Consider the following 6,000-nt stretch of genomic DNA (forward strand, 5'->3'; position numbering starts at 1 on the left):
AAATGGGTAAAACTAAAATTAATCTTTTTTTTAATAGTTTGTTGTTCGCCTATTTATTAAACTACCAACAAAAGCTCTAATAGAACCAGTTATACAACTATGTACATATGTTACACCATAATGTTATAGCAACATAGCAAGCCAATGTTATACGCATGTTTACACTCCAACATCCCAAAGTAATGTTTTTGTAACATTGCTGGGACATTTATTTGAAAGTAAAAACAATATAACACCATAATGTTTTAACTACATTGCAAGGCAACGTTATATAAATGTTTACGCTGGAACATTCAAAGGTAATATTTTGGGAATATTTCTGGGACATTCATTTGAATGTAAATATGATGTCACACCATAATATTCCAACTACATAGCAAGCCAATGTTATATGAATGTTAACACTCGAACATTCCAGAGTAACGTTCCTGTGACATTTCTGGGACATTCATTTGAAGTTAATGATGATGTCACACCATAATATTCTAGCTACATTGCTAGCCAATGTTATATGAATGTTTTCACTCGAACATTCCAGAGTAACGTTCCTGGGACGTTCCTAAGACATTCATTTGATGTTAAATATGCCGTCACACCATAATATTCTAGTTACAATGCCAGCCAACGTTATGTGAATGTTTTCAATTGAACATTCCAAAGTAACGTTCCTGGGACATTCCTAAGACATTCATTTGAAGTTAAATATGATGTTACACCATAATATTCTAACTACATTACAAGCCAATGTTATATGAACATTAACTCTCGAACATTCAAAAGTAACATTCTTGAAACATTGTTGGGACAATTATTTGAATGTAAATATGATGTCACCCCATAATATTCCAGTTACATTTCAAGCCAATGTTATATGAATGTTTTCACTTGAACATTCCAGAGTAACGTTGCTGGGACATTCCTGGGACATTCATTAATAATGTTCGCTAACGATGTTATGATAACGTTTCCAAAGTATATTCCTGTAACATTCTGCTGAACGTTATGATAATATTATTGCACAACATTCTATGGAACGTTCCTGCGACATTGTTGGAACATAATTCCACAATGATCATCAAATAACGTTTGTAGAACGTTATCACAATGTTTTTTTGGAACGTTATTTCAGCGTAACGTTACGGAACATCCCAGGGATGTCGTTGTTAGTTGGATATCCTGGTGAATGACAGGAGTTGCCCATTGTATTAGCAATTGCGAATGCAGTATAGAGTAGATATGCTGCTTTTATAATTATATTATATTCATGAATAAACTAACTTCTATTCATGAATAAAATATCAAATATATCCTGGGACATTCCTATGAAATTCATTTAAAGTTAAATATGATGTTACACCATAATATTCTAGTTACATTGCAATGTTATATGAATGTTAACCCTCGAACATTCCAAATTAATATTTTTGTAACACTGCTAGGACATTCATTTGAAAGTAAAATTGAGGTAACACCATAATATTCCAACTACATTGCTAACCAATGTTATAATAATGTTTGCACTCGAACATTCAAAAGTAACATTCCTGAAACATTGCTAGAAAATTCATTTGAAGTTAAATATGATGTCACACCATAATATTCTAGCTACATTGCTAGCCAATGTTATATGAATGTTTTCACTCGAACATTCAAAAGTAACATTTCTGTAACATTGCTAGGACAATCATTTGAAAGTAAAATTGATGTAACACCATAATGTTCTAACTACATTACAAGCCAATGTTATATGAACATTAACTCTCGAACATTCAAAAGTAACATTCCTGAAACATTGTTGGGACAATTATTTGAATGTAAATATGATGTCACCCCATAATATTCCAGCTACATTTCAAGCCAATGTTATATGAATGTTTTCACTTGAACATTCCAGAGTAACGTTGCTGGGACATTCCTGGAACATTCATTTGAAGGTAAATATGACGTCACACCATAATATTCCAGCTACATTGCCAGCCAACGTCATGTGAATGTTTTCACTTGAACATTCCAGAGTAACGTTCCTGGGACATTTCTAAGACATTCGTTTGAAGTTAATGATGATGTCACACCATAATATTCTAGTTACATTGCAAGCCAATGTTATGTGAATGTTAACACTCAAGCATTCAAAAGTAACATTCCTGAAAAATTGCTAGAAAATTCATTTGAAGTTAAATATGATGTCGCGCCATAATATTCTAGTTACATTGCAAGCTAATGTTATATGAATGTTAACCCTCGAACATTCAAAAGTAACATTTCTGTAACAATGCTAGGACATTCATTTGAAAGTAAAATTGATGTAACACCATAATGTTCTAACTACATTACAAGCCAATGTTATATGAACATCAACTCTCGAACATTCAAAAGTAACATTCCTGAAACATTGTTGGGACAATTATTTGAATGTAAATATGATGTCACCCCATAATATTCCAGTTACATTTCAAGCTAATGCTATATGAATGTTTTCACTTGAACATTCCAGAGTAACGTTGCTGGGACATTCCTGGGACATTCATTAATAATGTTCGCTAACGACATTATGATAACGTTTCCAAAGTATATTCCTGTAACATTCTGCTGAACGTTATGATAATATTATTGCACAACATTCTATGCAACGTTCCTGCGACATTGTTGGAACATAATTCTACAATGATCATCAAATAACGTTTGTAGAACGTTATGACAATGTTTTTTTTGGAACGTTATTTCAGCGTAACGTTACGGAACATCCCAGGAATGTCGTTGTTAGTTGGGTAGTTATTAGACCGGGGCATGCTTATCACAAATTAATTGAATTTTGCTCAAAAATTCGTCACATATAGTATTTACATCAGTATGAGAGCAGACAAGCTTGTACCAATCTGCGTTAAGACATTTGTTATAGCTGCTAAAAATTTGTTTTCTTTAAAGCGTTTAAGGTCTCTTAAATATTGAAAAATTTTGAAAAATTGTTCAGTGACATATTCAATTAAGACAAAGATCGGAAGATGGTCTGATATGGAAGTAGTGATTGTTTCTGATGAAAAATATTTTCCGCAAAAGTTTATTTGTACATTATCTGTACATGACTCAATTCGGGTAAGAATATTAATTAAACTATGATAACTTGTTGTTGCAAGAATACTTTTATATTCATCGCTAATCCTTGTTTTGTTCAGCATGTTGATCGTTATATCACTCATGAATACATGAAATTGTAAAGCTTTTGTTGTGTGAATCTACCGCTCTAGGTCATCTAGAAATTCATGAATATTAGAACTTGGTTGACGGTAGACTATTGTGATAACAATACCACCTGCTAATTTGCTAAAGATTTCGCCATTCAACCTGATGGCCAATAACTCTGTATCAGATATGCCAACCGAGTCCGCCTCCCCACTCTCTGCAATGCCACAGCGCGCATAGGCCCCAACACCACCTCCCCGACTGTCTCTTTCTTTTCCTAAAAAGATACCCAGCAAGAGAAAAGTAATGTCGTTCATACTCGTAAATGAAGGTTTCAGTTAGACAGCCAATGTCAACTGGTTTAGAAAGAGACCCTGAAAAGTTTTCAAGTTCACTGAAATTACTTCGTAAACTTTGAATATTTAAATTTATTAAGCTAAGGGACTTTTTATTTTTAAGAAAAAGATCAAAAGTGTCAAGTGTACGGCTAGAACAATGAAAAAGACAATCCATAGTCAATTAGAGAAAAAAATAGAGTGAATACAAAACAAAAACATTCACCCGCAAACAAGTTAGGTTATGAATTTATTCTTCAGCAAACAGTTCATTTAAAAACTGTCCAGATTTAACCATGATACATGTAGCAGGAGTGGTGATAAAGAAATAACGGCGCAATCAATTAAAGTGGGCACCCCAGCACAAGGCGTGAAATGTGGACCAGTGGAAGAGAGTGCTTTTCTCCGATGAATCTACCTTTTCTGTTACTAACCATTCTGGTTTGCAGTATGTTAGAAACTAGAAATTCCACTGTCATACAGCCCCCGACCAAAGTGATATTGGAAAAAAAAGGGTGCTGATGGTTGAGAAATGCAATATTAGCAGTCAAATAGGATAACTGCAATGGTAGTTGTAATGTACTGGGTGTGGATGTTATTATATACAACAAATAGCAATAATGAAAGGAAAAGATTATATGTTTATATCTCTCCTCCTGCAAAAAGAGAAATGCAATATTGGTCAATATTAGAAGTAAAATGCACTGATATTATTAGAATAACCAATATTATTAATATAGTAATAATATAAAACCAATGCACAATTTTGTTTACATTTCAAAACGTCATAGCTAACAATTTCACGAAGTTGTAATATTTATATAGATTTTTTAAAATCTGTACTACGTAGTCATTGTTCTGTAGTCATCCAAACTTATAATTAATTATTGTAATAATCTCATTAGAACCGTTAGAAAAAATATCATCGTCATTTCCTTTACTTACACTGCGTTGGACATCATTTAGAATATAAAAGTACTCAAATGTGTTGGCAAATGAAAATGAAAAAATTGAAATCGGCAAAAATGAAACGATTTCTGTAATCCTATGTTAATTGCCGAAACCTTCGGCAATTCGACATTGCTATAGACTGGTGAAAAGTGCACGTTATTTTTTCGTGAAATGCGCAAGACTTTATCGTTCTATTCTCTGTCGCTCGGCGTTACAATTTCCGGTCTTAACTTTTATTAAACCAAGCTTTTCAAGCGTTTTGTGGTGATTTTCGTCCAAATTAATCTGTCTATTTGTGTATAATCCGATCAGATGGGTTAGTTTTAGGAATTTGCGGTAACTTTTCAAAGGTTTGGTAACATATTGAAATAGGTTCATATGCGTTTTGTATCATTATTATACTTAAACGACTTTACTGAAAAATAGTTACATTTGTTGATAGGATTTCATTGCAAGGGTTTGGTGACGGCCATTAACGGATAATTCTTCGGGAGTTGTGTGCACATGTGCATTTATCATAAATCTCCCAATCAATCGCTTCGCTCTTGTTTGGTCGTGGGAAAACCAGGAGAAGCTTTCAAGCCATGGTGTATTACTCCCACGGTAAAGCAGCCTGCACCAGTGATGGTTTGAGGCTGTATGGCGGCATCAGGAGTTAGACGGCTCGACTTTGTTCTTGGCATGATGAACAGAGAAAAATATATCAAAACCATGCAAAGCATAATGTTACCACGTGCTAGGGCATTGTTTGGTAAAGGTTCAACTGACTGGTAGTTCTAGCATGACAATGCCCCTGTCACCGAGCTAAAAAAGTCAGAGCGGATGCAACAAGAGGGAGTCAGCACATTGCCATGGCCAGCTCAGAGCCCAGATTTGAATCCCATTGAAAATCTGTGTCAGCTATACTAAACAAGACTAAGCCTAAGACTAAAAAATAGCTGATGGAGGGGCTTGTAAAAGCTTGGCATGAAGTAATTGAGCCTAAAGAATTGGAAAAGTTGGTTGCACCAATGCCCAACCGCTGTCGTTTTTCCATAGAGAACAAAGGCTGGCCAATCGAGTACTGAGACTACCAAGCTTCAGTATTCACCTCCAGTCTCTTATAGAATCTCTCATAGAGTACTTATACATTCAACGGCCCTTTTCAGGGCCACCAACTTGGGCAAAGAGTTGTTCACCTTTGAACATTATTCAGTAGATTTCATAAATGTATGCTTTTAACAATAGATGACTGTCTATTGTTTTAATTATTAAATTAGCAAGTTAATAATTAGAATAATCAGAGAGAGGGCACTTTCAGCAATAATATGATACTAATATATTCGCAGTGGCTATATTCTAAGCTGCATAACAACAGGTTGAAGTTATAAATACTTTAGAGGCAGCTCCACAATTTTGCACCCAATTGTATATGAAAAGTGTTACTATAACAATAGAAAATACTGTAAATCCCCATGGTATGCACAGGAAGCTGGCATCACACACTCATACAGCACTTTGAGGATTGTTTCTAAATAATAATATAAGCAGGTTG

This window comes from Watersipora subatra, chromosome 6, assembly GCF_963576615.1.
Source record: "Watersipora subatra chromosome 6, tzWatSuba1.1, whole genome shotgun sequence".
Taxonomy (NCBI): domain Eukaryota; kingdom Metazoa; phylum Bryozoa; class Gymnolaemata; order Cheilostomatida; family Watersiporidae; genus Watersipora; species Watersipora subatra.